Below are 19,613 nucleotides of genomic sequence, written 5' to 3'. Positions count from 1 at the left end.
TTGTGTAGGACTTGGCAGAGGATCTGAAGACGTGGTTGATGCACAGGTCAAAGAGAAGATTCTCGCCATCACTGATGCACACAAAGGTGTAAGTGAAAATCACACTCAGATTTCATCTCACTCCAGTTAGAATGAATACTACCAACATTTGATGGCAGTTTTGTTTCTATAGAGTGTGTGTATGTGTTTGTGTATGTATACATACACAAACACACAACCCAAGGGTGCAAGGGATATTTTGACATATGTATGTGTAGCATCATGATCAATTCATCGTATCTGGCATCTCTGTGACCTTCCATCATTATTATTTCTCTGTGGAGAGAATATTCAGAACTGTATTTTCCAGCTGATTTTGAAAAAATTTTCTAGATTCTGTTGACCCTAGTCACCTAGTCACCCTGCTGTGCAATAGAACACCAGAACGAATTCCTTGTATCTGAGTGTCACTCTGTACCCATTACCAACATCTAAGTGTGGTTTCAATTTACATTTTGCTGTGTTTAGGGATGTTTGGCAAGTTATCATGAACCTGTTTCAATTTGATATGTAAGACCGGGCAAAGAACCTGAAGACCTGAGAAGGATGCACAGGTAAAAGATTCTGAATCAACATTACTGATCCTCATGAGAAGTCAATCAAAACCACACTCAGATATCTTCTCACTCCGGTGAGAATGAACGTTATGAAAATGAGACAGCAGTTTCATTACCGTAGAGTATGTGTGTATAACCAGCGGGTGCAAGGGACAAATTGATCTGTGTAAACGTAGCATCATAATGAAGTTGCAGTGTCTGGCACCTCTGTGAGCTCCAGACTTATGATTTCTCTGTGGAGAGAATATTCACAACTGACCTTTGTAGCTGTTTTGAAAATTTTGGTTTTCTGTTCTTGCCTTTTGTTCATAGTGGTGTATGGCTCTGTCCAGGTTTCTGGTAAGAGCATGGATTTGTTTTTTATGACTGTGTAGTGTTCTGTGGTGTGTATGTACCATATTTCCTTTCTCTGATCCACTGCTGATGGGCACCAAGGCTGATTCCATATCTTTACCACTGTGAGTAGTACTGCCGTTAACATACGAGGGCATGTGTGTTTTTCATGGAAGAATTTTCCTTCAGGTAGATCCTTAGGAGTGGGGTTACAGCGTTGGGTGGTAGTCCTCTTTTAGGTTCTTTGAGAAATGTCCACACTGCTCTCCAGGGGGTCTGAACTAGTATGCATTTCCCCCAACAGTGGACCTGCATTTCTTTGCTCATCTGCCCCACCTGCCTCTGTTGTTGTGGACCGCGTGTCGTAATTGCCATTCTGACCAGTGCGAGATGGTATCTCAGTTTGTTTCTGATTTGCATTTCTCTGATGATCAGTGAGATCGAACATGTTTTCATGCTCATTGGTTACTGGTACACCTTCTTTTAAGTGTGTGTTCATGTCCCTTGCCCATTTATAAATTGGGTTTTTTTCTGATTTGATTTGTTTAAGGTCTTTACATAAATCCTGGATATTAGATGTTTTTCAGATGCGTAGTTGGGGAGTATGTTCCCTCATTCTATAGGCTGTGTGCTAACTCTGTGGTTGTTTCTTGTTCTGTGCAGCAGCTCTTTTGTGTATTACATCCCACTTATCAGTAATTGTTTTTATTGCCATTGCTCTTGGGGACTTGACATATAAATGCTTTGCCAAAGCCTCTGTCAAGAAGGGTATTTCCTAGATTCTCATGCAGAATTTTTTTTTATAGTTTCAGGTATTGGATTTTTGTATATTTATGTATTTATTTACAGACCAAGTCTGGCTCTCTCATACAGGCTGGAATGCAATGGGGCGATCTCGGCTCACTGCACCCTCCAGCTTCTGGGTTCAAGTGATTCTTCTGCCTCATTCTCCTGAGTAGCTGTGAGTACAGGCACATGCCACCATGCCCAGCTAACTTTTGTTTTTTCATAGAGATGGGGCTTCACCATGTCGGCCAGGGTGGTCTTGAACTCCAGGACCTCAAGTCATCTGTCTGCTTTGGCCTCCCAGAGTGCTTGGATTCCAGGAATGAGGCACCGCGCCCAGCCCAGTGTTTTCCATTTCAATCTTTGATACATTTTGAGTTGGTTTATGTATATGGTGACACATGGGGCCCAGTGTTATTTCTTCTACATCTAGAGAGCCACTTATCGCAGCACCACTTACTGATAGGGAGTCTTTTCTCCATTGCTTATTTTTGTTGATTTTTTTCAAATATCAGATGGCTTCAGGTGTGCAGGTTTATATCTGGATCTTCTAATGTGTTCCACTGTTCTGTGGAACTGGGTCCCCAGCTTTTCAGTGAAAATGGCAAGCCATTACGTTGTCTATGGGTGTTTTCTTGGAGTGTTTCCTTTGTTTTAACGTTTTTTAAATACCTTTAGCAGCCTACATGTATGGATTTCTTTCTATGTTTTATTGTAGGAGTTTTGTGGTTTCAGAATTGAGTTTTAGATCTTTAATGTATTTTGCATTGATTTTTGTGTTGCGTGACATAAGGGTCCTATTTCAGTGTTTTCTATGTGAATATTCAGTTTGCTCAAAATTATCTATTGAACAGGCTCTTTTTTTCCCATTGCGTCTTTCTGGTGTTCTTTTGAAAACCGTGTTCACTATATGTAAATTGGGGTTGAGTATTTGGTTTCCTCATTCTGTCCATTTTCTTAGTTTATGCCAATAAAAGATTGTTTGGATAATTATAAAAGTTTGTGTTTTTCATTCATGCTTTTAGCTTCTAAGTTTGTATTTTTTAACATAATTTCTATGTTTATTATAGTCTAAAGGGTACAAACGCAGATTAGTTACTGCCTTTGGTATATTGCGTGACATTGAGACTTAGGGTCTAAGCAACCTTATCATGCAGGCAGTGGGTGGACCCACCAGGTAGGTCTTCAGCACATACCTCATCCCTTCTTCTTTTTTCATCTGATAGTCACCAGTGTCTGTTGTTTCACTTTTATGGTAGGGTGTATTCAATGTTAGCTCCACCTCGTAAGTGAGAACATGTGGCATTTGGTGTTCTGTCTTTTCCTTATTTCTCTTTAGATAATGGCCTCCAGCTCCTTTCATGTTGCTGCCAAGGACATGATTTCCTTCTTTTTTCTTTTAATTCCTGCCTAGTTTTTTGTGGTATATATGTACCACATTTTCCTTTTCTGATCCACTATTGACAGGTACCTAGGCTGATTTCACGTGTTTGCCATTGTAAATACTGCCGCCATGACCGTTTGTGTGCATGTGTGTTTTGGACAGAAGGATTTATTTTCCTCTGTGTATACCCCAGTGATGGGATTGCTGGGTCAGATGGTTGTTCTGGTTCAAGTTCTTTGAGCAATCTCCGAAGTGCTTTCCATGGTGTCTGAGCTACTTTGCATTTTCACTAAAAGTGGACCAGTGTCCCCTTTCTCTGCTGCCTTGCCAGCGTCCTTTTTTTTCTTCAAACTGTGTAATCCCCATTCTGACCAGCTTGAGATATATCTCATTGTGCTTTTGATTTCTATTTCTCTAACAATTAGGTTGAACATATTTTCAATGTATTGGTTGCTCATACATCATCTTTCGAGAAGTGTGTGTTTATATCCATTGCCTATTAATTATTAGGGGGGTTTTGCTAATTGATTTGTGTAAGGTCTTTAAGGTAGATTCTGGACATTAGAGCCTTGGTCAGGTGCATAGTTTGGGAACATTTTCTCTCATCCTGTATGTTGTCTGTCTACTCTGTGGGTAATTTCTTGTGTTGTGTGGTAGCTGTTTAGAGTATTATGTCCCACATGTCTATTATTGCTGTTGTTGCAGTGTCATGCGGGGGTCTCAGGCATATAAATGCTTTGTCAAAGCTGATTTTGAGAACCGTATTTCCTAGGGTCTCTTGTAGGATTTTTGTACTTTGAGGTCTTCCATTTACATCTTTCATTCATCTGAGTGAACTTTGGTACATGGTGAGAAGTAGAGGCCTAGTGTTACTTACTCTTCTGCCTATGGCTCACCACTATCCCAAGACTATTGAAAAGGTAGTTCTTTCCCCATTACTCATCATTGTCTATTTCATCCAAATTCAGGTGGTATGAGGTGTGTGGGTTTACTTCAGGTTCTCTGTTCTCTTCCACTCATCCCTGTGGAAGCAGGTCCCTAGAGTTTGAGTGAAAGTTCTAATCAGAGAGTGTGATGCATCCAATGTAGTTTGGATTTCTCCAAATATCTTTGGAAATGCAGGGCATTTTGTGGTCTAGCATGAACTTCAGCATTGTTTATTTCTATGTCCTTAAACCAATTTGCTCTCTAGTAAAGGTATACAATTAAAGAGTAGAGTGGGACAGTTTAGTCCATGCATTTGTACCTTGTTTAATGATGAAAGCAAGGCATTGACTGTTTCTGTTACCTTGTGTAGTTGTTGTTTATTAGTTCTCTGTGGTTGCAATACTCAGAATCCTTCTTTTTAGCCTTTTTTTGGAAAATAAGATAGGATACAGTTAACTCTAGACATCCTGCTGTGGAGTAGAACAGCTGAATTTATTCCTGTCATCTGAGTTAACATTGTATCCATTTCCCAGTTCCTGCACTGCCTCCCCAACCCCCAGGCTCTCTTCATGACTGTGGAACGTTCTACTTCTAGGGGATAAAGTCATTTAGAGAGAAAGTTGATCTCATTCTCACTGGCATGGAATCGTGCCATGTTTGTCTCTCTCTTCCTGGCTCATTTCATAGAAGGTCATGTCCTCCAGGTTTCTGTACGTTGCTGTAGATGACATAGATTCATGAATTTCTATTGCCGAAGAGGATTCCCTTGTGTACTGCAGTTTCTTTATCCCTTTATCTGTGCATGAACAGGTAGGTGCCTTTCCCAATTCTCTGCCTCCTCTTTCCAGCTGACCTCCAAGTCTAGCAATCACTCCTAGTTACCACTGTGGTGGAATTTTAACAAGTCACAAGGGCCTGTGGTCCCAGCATTACCCTTCCCCACATCCACTCTGAGTCCTGCTTTTTCAGACCCTTGCTCTGATCTCTCCAATGGAGGTTTTCCAGGCCCAGTGGCCATAGGAGGACAGAGCTGGGGAGGAAGGCCTCACTGTCTTGATATGGAGGTCTCCAGCTGTGGCCAAAAGAGCCCTGTCCTCTGATCGCCTGCGGTCCCTCCATGCCACAGTCTCACTCACCTTCTTCTGTCTCTGCAGCCTCATCTGGGCTCTCTGGGGGTTCCTCTCCTGGGTGGCCACCTTAAAGCTCCCCGTCTGCCAGGTGTCAGGGACAGGGACAGTGAGGCTCTCCTCCCTTCCCCCAGTTACACCCCAGCCACCCCACACTTGGATCCCCAGGGACTGGTGTGAGTCACCTGGCACAATGCTCATACCACCGGCCCAGCTCCACACTCCCTGTGTGTGTCACCCAATCATGCAGCCAGGCCTTCCTGAGACTGTTTCCTCTTCTGTAAAGAGCCATGGAAACCACAGCTACCTCACAGGGCCTCTTGAGTGCTCAGTTTCCTGCAGCTGTTGTCATTGTTCTCCCCCTCATCCCTCTGAGGAAGAACCATTCACGAGCACCCTCCAATTGCTTTCTTTTCTTGAACCTCATTTCCACCCTGTGAGGCCTGCACTACAGGCTCAGCATTCCTTCATTTTCCAGATGAGGAAACAGAGACCCAGAGTGGGCAGTGACTCCCCAGGACCAAAAAAGAGAGGGAATCTCCTCCCCTTCCTGGAGGTTCTGTCTCAGCTGCCTTCACCCCACATCCCAGCACCACCACCCATCAGGGTCTTGCTCTCTGGAGTCTCTGAGTGTCTGGGTCTTCAGCCTGACAGAGTTGTGATGGGAAAGGGGCAGGGCATTTTAGGAGACCCGGTTAAGTGGCACCTGCGTATCTGAGCCCCACTGGAGTCTCTGCCACACAAACCGGGTTTGCGCCATGCCAAATCCATGGTTTGGCCTCGCCAATGATCCCCCAGGGGAGTTCCTGTGCACAGAACTCTCTCTTCCTCCACTCAGGATGTGGCCTCCTGAGGTGACATCTCTGACGGATATGGCAGGGTTTTCCAGAATCCTGGGTGGGGTGACATGTTGCCTTCTCATTTGCATGGAGGTTTCCAAGATCTGGTCAGGGAGGATCCCCTAGGAATGCATGGATCCCCCAGATACTTGTCATGAGCATGTGTCACTGCTAACTGGTGAGCATCCTGTGACATGACCATTTTCAGATGTCTGCAAAGGGCAGAGCAGGGAGTCCCAGCAAGCACATACATCTGTCCTGAAGTTGCCCATTAGTACCCATAGCTGTGCTGTCTACTGGACTCCCTGGCACATGAGCTTCCTCTGTTGTCATTCCCTCTTTCCCCCAGTGTGGGCAGAGGCCCCCTGACCATGGAGTTGTGCTGCATACAGAAGCAACAGCAGAGGCCTGGCTTCCTGAGGAATTGCTCCCAGTTTGAAGAAGGAAGAAAGTCCCACCTATAATGAGCATCCCCCAGCCTGGAGGAAGCTCCATGCCAGCAGCATGGACCAGCATGGGAGCCAGAGTCCTGCTAATGCTGCAGCTCATCACTCCCGCTCAGAAGCCCAGCAGCCATTGCCACATCCCATTTCCAGGGCCTCCTGTCCCCATGCCCCCAAGTGCCCATGGACCCCCACACCTCTCTTCCTGGTTGCCCAAAGTAGGCCTGGAGGGAATCTTTAAAGTCCACGTTCCGTAGGTAAGTCAAAACATTACCAAATAACCACTCCACACCGGGTCCAATGCCCTTCCAAACTCACTCTTTTCTGTGACCCTTAAACACGTGTCCTGCATCTCCCAGACTCCACTGTACCTTTATCAACAGGTCCCTCTTCACTGCAGTGTCTTTTTTGCACAGTTCTTTTAAATATTTTGTGTTTTTGCTATGGACAGAGGAAAGAAAAAAGGGTAAATTTGGCAATCAGGGGGCAGATTTGTGAGTTCCAATCCCTTTTGTTTGAAAACCCAGTGAATCCCAGCTTCCTGTGTGAGCATTTCCAGTGGGGTCCTCTGATGACAAGGGCTCCAGAGGACCAGGGTGGGACTGTCATCCTCCTCCCCTGGGCCATCTCTACTTCACATGAGCCTCTGCGTGCTCACAGTTAGCTTCCAGCTGGACACAGTTCCACTGCTGGGTACAAATACTTGAAAGCCTCCAGTTGGCTCTAGCCTGTTCCTGATGGTTAAAAAACCCTTAGTCCTGAGTTGGAAATCCTTGCCTAGGAGTCCAGGGCAGCTTAGTGACTACACTCACCAGCCCATCCCTACCTCCAATGTCCCTGTCTCCAAGAATGTTTCAGAGTCATTGAGGGCATATGGGGAGACCTATGCATCCCTAGGTCAACACTGGTGCTCCCCTGGAAGGAGCTCCTCACCTGGACACTCCTGCCCACGTCTTGTGTAGCCGATGTATTGGGTTGCTGCAGAGAGCAGAGACGATGGCATGCACTGAGGAGAAGTTGTTGAGGCTTAGGCACTCCTGGAGAGGGAAGAGTGAGCTGTGAGGTCCAGAGTTGAAGTCAGACCCACTTCAGCCTCAGCCCCCCTCTTCTGAGGTCTCCCTTCCTGAATGAAGCAGAGGCCCAGGGAGCCTCAGGAGGGTACACCTGGGGCTGAGTGAATGTCACTCATCTGGGAGGATTTCAGTTCAACCCAAGGAAGATCCCAGGTCAGAAGTGAGCAGCCACCACTGTTCCATAGGGGTCAAGGTCAGGGAAGCTCTGGGAAGAAGGGCCTAGGGGATGGGCAGGGCTCAGGCTAGAGATACAGATGCTAATCCTGAAAGCCAATGGAGGAGAAGATACAGTTCCCCATTTTTAGAGAGGGAATTCCAAGGCCCAACCATGGCTTATCCTGGCCACCTTGATCCAGTGCTCCACCAACCTGGCCCTGTCCTGGGCCCTCATGCTGTTTTCCCCAAGGCAGGAGGTGGTGACACAGTTGGTGAACCTGTTGAAGTGTGCAATGGTGGCACAAACTGTGGGTGCCACGTGCTCACTCCCCTTCTGATGTCATTGGCCCCAGATGGAGCCCATGCATTCGTAGAGCTCCACCTTCTTGAGCAGCTCCTTTGGGGGAGTAGGATAGTGTCACGGATACAGCACACCCCAGCTCAGAGTCACCCACAGTACCAGGCAGGAAGTGAACTCACAGTCATCCACAGTCTCTGGCAGGAACAGAGATGGAGCTCAGAAAGCTCCAGACATGTGGGAGTCCCTGCGTTTGGTTTTCTGCCCACTGACGGCCCTGAATGCATCATGGCCCAGAACCCAACAAGGGTGGGAAGTGAGAGCGACATTTTCTCCCTGGCCATCCTCACTCCAAGAACTAGAAGGTGGCTCAGGCCTGCCCATCCTGAGGTCTCTACTTCCTCCCATCCCAATCAGCCCTCTACTCCTTCTCTCCCTACTGGTGCACTTTCCTTGTGGCAGCTGCAACCTTGGGCTCTGTTTGGGTGTCTACCATAAAATCTAGTATGCATCATTTACCTAACAAGTACTGAGGGTGGTGAGGCTCCTGAGCAGCTGGAAGAGTGACCCATGGCCCTGCCTGCCCCTCAGTGGTAACCTGCCCTGTCCTGCTTTCTGTTCATCTCCTGTTATTCAGTCTGCAGTCACTGTGCAGCTGGCATGGGTGATGTCCCATCTTTGCTGTCCACATGCAGACAGGGAAGGCTTGTAGGTGAGGAAACTCATCGAGATCCCATGGTTGGTAAGAAGTGCGGCTGAAATTGGACCCAGGGCATTGGCCGCTCCTCAGGGAGAGGGTGGTCTGAGCCAGCTGGTGCCAGAGGCACAGCCTGGAAAGCCCAGCTGCTCACCGCATCCATGAGGGTCAGCTGCTCTGCCAGCAGCCTGGGAGGGAAGGTCGTGATGTCACGGGACTGCCAAAAGTCACCCCAGAGACAGGGACAGAGGGACTCTGGGGCTAACTGTGGCTCCAGCACTGTTCCTGGAGGAGGCCCTTCCCATGGTGCCAGTGCTGGTGCTGATGCTGAACATAAATATCCTGGTGCATCCAGGGTTGCACATGACTCTGACTCCAGAGCAGGCTGCAGGTCTGCCAGCAGTGGTGGTGCTGGCTCCAGGGCCAGCATTGATAATGCGTGTTGCCTAGGAGGTGGAGCAGGATCTGGAAAAAGAGAAAAGGTCACCACACCAGTCACTTTTTACTGGAATTTCCAAGTACAGAAATGACTGGATGGAATTTAAGGGAATTGTAGCCCTGAAACACAACCCCCTGAAAGTCTTCGAGACTGCAAGCCTCCTCACCTTTTGGCTTGGCCTCCTTGGGCTCTGGAAGCACCAACTGGCCTAGCACAATTTCCTGATGGTCCTCCAAGCCCAGTCCAGGCCAGGTGAAGGTCCTGAAGGCCAGCTTTATCCAGAAATATGACCGTTGCAGGGCCTGGCAGCAAACTGAAGTGTTTTCAGGGGGCCAGGTGAACAAAATGGAGGAGGTGGTGCTGGTGATGGAGTGGACAGCTGAGTCAGAGGACTGGCCTTCTCCCACACAACCCTCCAGGGCACCCTTGTGTGGATCTGTATCCCTGGCCCTTTGCTGCCTGTGTAGAAGACAGCCCCACCCTACCACAAGCCATCAGTGCTGTCCTGGAAGGGGCAGATCTGGCCATGTAGCAGGGCTGTACAGACCCTTCTGCGCCCCAGTGTCCCGCTGACATTGTCTTCCCAACAGCCCTGGAGCACACCACTGTGCACCTGAGCACTCAGGACTGCAGCTCCAGGCAGATTTGTGAGCAGCTTGTTCATCAAAGCTCCAGCTCTGTTTCCCCTGGTCCTGAGGTTAGGTGGGTAGGTGCAGAAGTCAGATGGAGGAGAACAGGGAGACCTGGGAAGCCACAGTGCTGGGGATGGTCTCTCAGTGGCCAGCTGTGACCTGAGCCTCACTTCTCATTTGCAGGGGACCTAAGTTTCCATTTACAGAACTCAGTATTTGCCTCTTGCAGAGGAAGTCCCCAGATGTCAGCCTTGTCATGGGAATTCTAAGACATATGAACCCCAGGGCTCCTTTAGTCTCTCCCCAGCCAGAGTCCACACATTTTCCCCCATGTTTTGTGGGTGAAGAGGCCCTTCAGAACCCTCAATCCCCCAGTTTATACGTGTTGCTGGGCTCCATCATTCTAGTCAGAATCTGGGAGGATGCCACTATACGTAGAGGAGGCCATGAGGGTTTCACTTCTAACATTCTGTAGATATGACCTGTTTATTGTGTCTACTGTGAGCACCTGACTCTGAGTAGAATTGAGGCCCAGGGATTGTCATCTGCTTTGTTTATGAAATTATGCCAAGCCACAAGAAGAACGATGTACAAATGAGGTGTTTTGTATGTATGTGTTGAATGAGTGAAACCTAACCATTGGAGAACCCCAGTGAGCCTCTCCAGATGTCTGAGTGTGCCTGTGGCTCCTTTTTCAGCACCAAGGGACCCCTCTTCTGTGTCAAGGAGAAAGTCCAGCCAGAAAGAATCTCAGACATCCTTTACCAATGCCATCACGGACTTGCTTTCTCTGTGCCTTTCCAAACAGCAAGAGATATGGGCCATTGTGACAGAATGCTGAGAGCTGCTTCAGTGAGGGGGAAGAGAAAAGTAATAAACATGAATCACAGCACCCACAGCAGATTGTCCAGAGTTTTAGTCTCTAGGGACCTTTTGATTGCCGTGTCTTAGATCATTCAGCCCCTACAAAAACCCTGTGAGGTTCATCTTCTCACTACTCCCCGTTCCAGAGGAGCCAACTGAGGCTCCAAGAGCTGCATCTTAAAGACACAGCCAGTAGGGGACAGAGACACCTCGGTGCCTTGGAGGGGATGGACACTCACCTTCTAACCAGTAGTTCCAAAAAGTGTGGCACGGTGATAAAGTCCCAGGAGGGACCCCGTCAGGTGGCATAAGATGAGATGGGTTTAGTTAGAAAGGCTGGAACCAGGGACTCCAACAGCTTCTCCCCTGTGCTGGGCTGGAAAATTGGCATCCTGCCAGTCTCATTTTCATACTTGGGGGACAAGGAGGGACGTGGGGTCACTGGTAACACCATGAACCACCAGAGGATCGGGATCTGGAACTCACACCAAGAAGTACCAACCCTTGAGGTACTTGTGCATGTGGAGAACCTGGGTGCCCATGGTGAAAACGGTTCTAGGCTTTCAAAGAAAAATTGCATGTGAGGATGGGAAAGGATAAAATGATTCATGCCTTCAAGGCATCGGGATGGTGAATGTCAGTTGTGGGGCAACAGCACCCTCTGTATCAACAGCCTGCATGAAGAGCATCATCCCTGCAATCCTCAAAAATCACCCTCATGGTGGAGAAGAGGAGACGCGGGCTTTTGGATGTCAAATGCTTGCTCAGCAGCACCTGGGTTAGAAGAGAGCGCCTTCCACAGGGAGGACAGGATGAAAATCCCTCTAGGCTACCTGAGGCTCTACTTCTGGTATGGAGGGGAAGCACCTGGGGAGGTCTCATCCCCTCCTCATTATAGTGACAGCACACATGACAAGACGCTCTAGAAGAACATTTTAACTTAAAGGGATATGATTGTTTTTGTTCTTTAACATGAAAGGGAGTCTGGAAAAACAGCTATGTCCATCCCAGCCCTAGCCAAGAGAAAAATGCTGGAAGACTCCAGGGTGGGAGGAAGCACACCCCAAGGCCCAGGATCTGCCAGGTGACTCATGGAAGAGAAAACGCAGGCAGGCATTGAAACCGGGAAAGGTTACACAAATGTAGGTTTGAAACTGGAAATGACACAAGGTGATTTTCTCTGCCACACTGACAGCAGATTGGCATAAATTTAAGAGCATGTTAGTATTCACGGGAGGATGTGTTCAGAGAAGCAGCTACCTTCAGAAGCTGCTGGTGACCCTGTGAGCAGCTGGAGCCCTTTTGGAAAGTCAACTGACTAGAGCTGTTGAAACTTGGTATCTGCACATCCTTTCACCCAGATATCCCTTTTCTGGGTGTGTGTCTTCCACAGGGGATTTGTATATTTTATGGGTTGAATTGTGTCCCCTCCCCCAAATATAACTGTTTCTATTCTCAACCCCAAAGACTCAGAATGTGACAGTGTTTGGACACAGAGTTCTCGAAGAGGTAATTCAGGTGAAGTGAGTTCATTAGGGTGGTCCCTAAATTAATATGCCTGGGATTCTTACAAGGAGAGGTGGTCAGCGCACAGAGAAGTTCAAGAGAAGACCCTGTGCTGACTGAGATAGAAATCAGCCATCTCCAAGGCAAGGAGAGAGGCCCAGAGAAACCATCCCTGGTTGACAGCTTGATGTTGGGCTTCCAGTCTCCAGAATTGTGAGGAACCAGATTTCTGTGGTTAAGCCCTTCCATCAGCGAGCATGTTATGGCAGCCCTGGGAAACTGCTCCAGCCTATTAGGAGACACATAGGATTATGCTCCCTGCAGAAAGGCTGCCTAGAAAGGAAATTTTATCATGATAGGCTCCACCAGCACTGAGAGGCTGACCTGCTGTGGAACATGGCCTCCCTTAAGGAATATTACAGTGACATACAAGGGTGCAGCTCCTGCCTGGCGGGTCTGCAGGGATGACTTCTCTGAGATGACACTTTAAACACAGATGCATAGAGTAGCTTCAACTTCTTTTGTTGTAATCACTAGCCCCCACAACTTGTTTGTGTAGAAGTGTTGAATTTTAAGTCCTGGAGGAGGTCTGGCAGGGCAGGGGAGCTGCCTGTTGCAGGAGATACACTTAGGGTGGGGAGTTAAAATGGTAACAGGATGAGTATGTTGCTACAGTGTTGCCATTGTACTCAATTCTTGTAGCAACATGCTGAGATACTCCTGGCATAGCATCAAGTGAAAACAGAAGGATTTTCTCTGATCTTCCTCTGATAGGTGAAAGGGACTTTGCCAGTAACCAAGTTGCCACTGGGGACTAATGGCAGCCAGATTCCTTTGGGAGAGGACAGTGGCTCACTCAAGTGGGAAAGCCCTAGGACAGAGCCTAGGGATTCCCCATATTCGGTCTGAGTCCTGGGCCCACCCTGGTTTTTTCGAGTCCCTGTCTTTGAAGACCCTTCTGTGCCCAATCTCACCCCAGACCAGCACTGGCCGTGGTTGGTAGTAGGGGGCCCCTGCCCTTCTTTGAAGAAGATGGAGAAATGGAATCCATCCAACAGCTCCTGCTTGATCTGCTGTGTGGAGCTCTGCAAAGAGAGTGCCCGAGAGCCGGGCAAGGAGGTGTCAGTGGCCTGCGTGGTTGACCCCATAGAGGGACACCCCAATTAGAAGTCTTCCCTGGCGCCCCCTTCCCAAACAGGATTTGGCACATAGGAGCATCTTGCATAGACCTCCAGCCAGAGAAGGTTGAGGTCTCCAGCAGATAAAGCTTGAGGTCTTGGGATTCAGATCTGAGCAGACAAACTGTGTCCTCGACACTCACCTTCCCATCCTGAAGGCATGGTCTTCGCTGTGAACCTGACACACTGACCAGGCTCCAAACCCCTGACAACCCACCTGCTCCTGTCCAGGGAGGGCCCCTCTTTCCTATTTTCCCCAAACACATGAGGAGGGGTTCAGCACTGCCCTGATGGTGACAGTTGAGGCCTGGCCTGGACGGGCCTGCCCTGGGCCTGTGTTACCTATGGGTGCCTTCTGGCAAAGGGCCAGAGGCATCGAGGGTGAGGGTTGAACCAATGTCTATATTCTTGGGAAACAGTCTCATTTTGGCCTCTTCTGCGATGAGGAGGTCGGCAGCAGGTCGGGACACAGCAGGAGAACATGTTGTTCTCTTGACTGTCAACTACCAACTGAGCTGGAAATGGGGCTGTCTCTAGAATATGGGTGCCTAGTTACCAGAATTCTGAGTTCTGTTGGGGATCTATCAGCAAGGAAGTGAAGTCACATCATGTAGGTTCCATCCCTTAAGCTCCTCCTTCCCATAAGACCTACTGAAAGTCCCCACTGGGTTTCTGGCCACTCACCCTCCCCCGTCAACTCCTTACCTTTCACCATTATGCCAAAGTGTGCCCCTTCAGCACCTTGGGAAGACCTGGAGGTAACCAGGGTCCCACGTTTGAGGAGACAGTGCTGAGTCAAACAACCTTTATCTTAGCAGTTGTGAGACCCTGGAGAACTCCTTTGGTGTTTTGGGGCCTCCCTAGCATGCACAATGGGGGTATGCTTGCTTCCCCTTCTTGGGGAACTCATGAGGTGTGTTTGAGATAGATCTTATAAAACTCATGGTGTGGTGTTCCCTGTAGATATTGCACACACTTACAGATGGAAGAAATAAAAGAAGGGGTGAGAGGTAGCATGGAATAGAACTCCAGTGGGACTGGGGTCCACAGTGTGGTCTCAGGAGAAGACACTTTTCTCTGGGCCTCGTCTTTCATGCTGCATCAGTAGAGGTTGAGATTAAATGAAATACAGACCTCCTCCTCTGACATTGTACTTCCAGTGCCTTCCCATTTTATTTAGATCCAGACCCTGTGCCTCATCTCAGCCCTAGGGTGGGCAGCATGCCACAAAGACAGCACTGAGGGGTTAGTGACTCCCTTCTGAATGATGGAATATGACACAGATGATGGAATAGCACTTCTGGGCTAGTTCAGGATGTTGCAACAAAGAGCCATAGCCTGGGGAGCTGATCAAAAACAGAATTATGTTTCTCCCAGTTCTGGAGGCTAGAAGTTGGATATCAGGGTTCCAGCCTGGTCAGGCCTTAGTGAGGACCCTCCCATCCATTCACTGAGCTTTTACAGTGCTGTCCTTTCCTTGGAGGACGGCTCAAATTTAGGAGCATGGGTAGACCTCCATTCAAAGCCCAGCTCCCACTTGTACCTTGGTGATCGTGAGGAAGTCATAGAACATCCCTGTGCCTGTTTTCTCCTCTGAGAAATGGCATTAGTGAGAATTGCTTCCCTTTTTAATCACAGAAAATAAAGCATGCAAAGAAGTTAACTTGGTGCCATTGGGTGGAGAGTGAGAGCCCAGCAACGAGAGCGATCCGCTTGCCCACATCAGTGGTGACGACTGCGGAGAGTAGGTGAGGCTGGGCAGGAAGCAGGCCAGCCTGCAGAGCCCAGGAACAGGTGAAGGGCAAGAGTGAGCTCCTCATCCTGAATTCTCAGGGGACACAGACATGCAGGGACTGTGGGAGCACAATCATCAGGGCTCCTCTCGTTCCTTGGTTCCCTCCATATCTGACTTGGTCACAGGGGCCCCCTCTCCCTGTGTTTCTTCTTCTGTCCTGCTTTCTTCCTGTCCTGGCTGCCCTCCCAGGACTCATTTCTGGCCCTGATCAGGTGGAGTCTTGAGGTAACTATAGGCCTATTAGTAACTCCTCTGAGGTTCAACCTACCATTTGTTGAGACCTCTGAGCTTAGTCAGAGCCCTCCTCCTGCTGGGACCTGAGAGAGGGCTGGAGGGAGCTGACAGTGCAATGGCAGTTTTCCCTGGGGCTGCCGCTCCAGGGCCCACTGGCAGGTATCTGCTGAATTCGAGCTTTCTTTTGGGTCTCTGGGGTTCTGAGGTGTGATTTTCCCTCTGAAGACAGGCAGAGCCCCTGGTGGGTGCCTTCGCCTCAGAAATGGGTCCCCCTGAGCTGGGAGCTGTGCTCTACCCTCAGTGTCCTAGGACACCTCACACCTGGCCCTGCCCATTCTGGCTTCCGAAGCCCTGAGAGAGGGTCTGTAGAAATTGCTAGATATGAAAGGGCTGCAAATAAGTCACAGGAAGTGTATTTACATAACTCAGTGGTTTTCAGCCATTACATTTACTTCAGCAAAAGAGATATTTTAAAACGAAATCCTGTGTCACCCTGCGGAGATTTGGCTTTATTTGATGGGGGAAGACAGGATCTTTGGTTTTTTGTTGTTTGTTTGATTGTAACAGGATCTTGTGCTGTGGCCCAGGTTGTAGCACAGTGGCATGATCATGGGCACTGCAACCTTGACCTCCCAGGCTCAAGGAATCCTCCCTTCTCAGCCTCCCAAATGGGTGGGACTATGGGCCTGCACCACCATGCCATGCTAATTTTTGTGTTTTGTAGAGACAGGGTCTCACTATTCCACCCAGGCTGTTCTTAAAGTCCTAACCTCAAGCTGTACTCGTGCCTCTGCCTCCCACAATGCTGAGTTTACAGACGTGAGCTACTGTCTGTATCTTTTAAGAGCTTCCCTAGTGCTTTGAATAGGCACCCAAGCAAAGAAGGCTTTGCTTGCAGAAGGCTTGTGGAACCCTGTTGAGGCTGCATCTTCTTCACAGCCGTCAGATTGTTCCCTGAGGTATCTGCTTAGCAGTGCACAGGCTGTTTACATCGAGGGCTTTGGGGAGCTGTTGGGTTTGGGTGTTCACTGGGGCATGAGTGTTGGCTGTGGGATCTGTCACAACCTAGTCCTATTGGACACCCAGTCCCATAGGATCCTTCTTCCCAGACCACCATCCTGCCTCTCACCGCTCCTATGGCAGGTTCACAGCTGCTTGCTGGAAGGGGGTTGGGAAGTATTGGTCCACCAGCTGTCACATCCCTGTTCTGCTGAATCCCAGCGATCCTCACTTGGAGTCTGGGTCTCAGAAGGGTGTGTCCCTGGGTTCTGGCTGGCTGAGCTGGTGCTTTTGCAGCTCTGGGGCTCTTGTATGTGAGGCCTGACCTGAGTTGGTTCAGGAAATTTTGCCCCTGAGGCTGCCTCCTGCTTAAGAGCAGAGCCTTTGTGTGGAGATCTGGCTGGCCTCACTGGCCCAGCCTGTCCTGTTCTGTTATGTCTGGGTTTGTGGTTGTGGAGGGATCTCTTCCATAGAGGAGGCAAGGCCAGTCTTGTGGGTCACAGTGAAGCGTGGCGATCCCAGCTTGCTGTGCCGGCCTTTGACTGGAGGAGTCTGAGAATGACCAGGCTGGGGAGCTGCTCTTCCTGGGAAACAGCTTGTCTCCTCCCCTATTGTGAGTTTCTGGATGTGACCCAGAGTGTGCTGGGCCTCTCTAGCATGTGCTGGATATAGACTGTGTTCAGGGTGGGAGGTGCGAGGTATCATCTGCTCTGAGCCAGGTAAGACCTGCACAGGACTGAGGGCAGCCCTCAAAGAAGCCAGGTCTGATGGAGAATAGGCATAGGTAGGGAGGGGACAGGGTCACCAGGGCTGTGTGTCATGTGTTCTTGCTGCTTGGTCTGCCCTGGGAGTGAGAACAGGGTGGAAGCTGCTGTGGACCCACTTTGGCTTCCTGCAAACAGGTGTTCATGTGGGGAGAAAGGTGGGTGGGGGACAAAGCTGGTCTCTGAGGTGTTGAGTGGTTCTTTGTATGTCATTGTCCTTTTTCTCTCTGCTGTCCCCAACAGCTCTGCTGTACCAGCCCATTGACCAAGTAAGTCACTGAGAGCATCCTGATCCTACACATGAGTGTTAAGGCCCTTGAAGGGCCAGAGAGGGCTTAGGAGTTTCTCAGAAGCCTGAGCCCAGTGTGAGAGGGCACCAGAGTCACTGAGAACAGACCATTTGAAAAGTCAGGCAGAGGGATCCTGGGCCCTGAGTATGCCTCCCTGGCCTGAGGTAACCAGGCCAACAGGGCCAGGGCCTCAATAGAGCTTAGCCATTGACTTGGCAGTTGCCAGTTACTCTCGGTGGAGGTCGGAACATCCTGCTTCCCCAACCCCTGTCCTTTGGTCTCCAGGATCCTTGGATCAGCGCAAGGTAGGTAGAGGGGTGTCTCTCCCAGTTGCTTGGTGAGATGAGCTTCCACCTGGCTGCCTTTCCCAGGAGAAAAGAGTAAAGACTGCAGCAGGGAGAAAAGCCAGTTGGGGCCCTTTTAGAGTCAACCTGCTGCTCCGATTCTAATTTTCAGTTCAGATTTTGCAGGCATGAGTGTAGGTCTCCTGAGTGCCCTTTGAATTATTTTGGTGAGGACTGAGCATTCCCCAGGGCTTCTCATTGAATCCCAGAAATACAGCCCCCATTTACCACCTCATCCTTCCCAGGACCTGCTGAAGTGCACACCTGTGGACCACCCAGAGTGCCTGCCACTACAGGATGTCCTCCGCATCTCCAGGACTTCTTTCTGACATCAGTGAAGACATTGACCCCTCTGGACTGCAGTCACAATGACTAAGGGGCAGGTGAGCTCAGGGCTCAGCAATGATTCACACTCAGGTTGAGGATCCCAGGGTGGACCAGATCCCCAGTTTCTTCCCTTATGGCACAGGTACATTGTACCCCTGATCTCTGCAACCCTGATCCCCCATTCCCAGCCAAGGAGAGTTCTTTGGTCCTTGGTCACCCTGATTTGATTCCCTGTGGCATTTAAGCCATAAGCTGAGAGCTTTATGCTCAGTGTCTCAATAATTTTCCTAAGAATCCAGTGAGCCAGAAGAGGAGACAAGCCTGGACAGTCTCTCATATCTGCCACACAGTCTTTGAGCTGTGTCAGAGCTGGATTCTTTACCGGGTAGGCTGTCTGGAGGCCCCAGGCATTATTCCCCACACCAGGGAAGTCAGCCTGGGTACCTCATTCTTGATTGCAGACACCCGCCTCAGGCCAGTGTGATGCCATCAAGGTGACCAGGGAGGCTGTGGGAGCAGGAGATCTCAGCCGCTTTAGATTGGTCTGTACAAGCAAGAATCAGGGAGTGAGCCCCACATGGGGAAAGGCTAGTACCAGAGGTGGCCAAGCCATCCATGATGCTGGAGCATTTTACATGAGCTTCTGGATGTCAGATAGCAGTTTCCCTGGGGGCCCTTCTTGGTGCAAGGGTGGGGGTTAGCCCAGTGAGGGGAAGCAACGTTCAGCATTAGAGGCACAATTCACCCTGTGGGTCGGCAGCCTGGCCCAGATCAAAGACTTCCTGACTGATAGAGGCTGTTAAGTGGCCTTTAGGAGTGAAGACTGCCTGGATTCATGCTCCTGTGTTAAATTTGTGAGTGAAGGGCGGGTCTGGAGTGTCTCATGGTGCATAGGGAGCTGTTTCTGTGCTGTTTCTGGTGCCAGTTTGCAAAATCATGGAATGTCACTAGTTTGTTTTTCTCTGGGGATATCTGAAAAATCTCTGGAAGACGTAGAGTAGCATCACTTGCAGGTCATCTTAACTGTACGCTTTCGGTACATGCACCTACATGTTGCAGTATACGTAGGTCACACGGTGTGTCATGGAGACAGGAAAGGCTGGGACAGATGGTTGCAGCCCACAGAAGCCCTCGTGACTCTGAGGGTGGCTGAGGGGAAACTCTGGAAATCTTCATGGAGTAGAAACCATCTGGAGCCCAGGTGAGAGGTGGCTGCAGGTCTCCCCAGGACACTTCTGTGGCCCCTCTGAAGGCAGCCCGGGGTGTCTCTTTCCCTGGGTGTTCTTTTTTAAATGTGTCCACCATACATGAATTTGGGTTTGGTTCCCTTGTTGGGTCTTGTTGTTCTGTATTTTTGTGTTAAAGCCAATACCACATTGTTTAGATCACTATAGCTTTTCTATGTCATTTGTAATCAGGGAGCATAATACATCCATGTACTTTGTATTTTCCAGTGGTGAGATTGCTAGATGACATAGTAGTTGTCTTTTTAATTTGAGGAGGAACTGCCAACTATTGCTCATAGTGCTTGATCCTGGGAGGCAGAGGTTGCACTGAGCCAAGATTGCATCACTCCATTCTA

At 49.2% G+C, this 19,613-nt stretch overlaps 1 pseudogene; it reads right to left on the bottom strand.

Annotated features, from left to right (window-relative positions):
• Positions 1–5,182: 5,182 nt before the first annotated feature.
• LOC115895844 lies at positions 5,183–9,762 on the bottom strand (annotated as a pseudogene).
• Between the last annotated feature and the right edge of the window lie 9,851 nt (positions 9,763–19,613).

This window comes from Rhinopithecus roxellana, unplaced genomic scaffold, assembly GCF_007565055.1.
Source record: "Rhinopithecus roxellana isolate Shanxi Qingling unplaced genomic scaffold, ASM756505v1 contig3122, whole genome shotgun sequence".
NCBI lineage: Eukaryota > Metazoa > Chordata > Mammalia > Primates > Cercopithecidae > Rhinopithecus > Rhinopithecus roxellana.
Note: the sequence above shows the minus strand (reverse complement) of the source record. Positions and strands in the feature narration are given on the sequence as shown.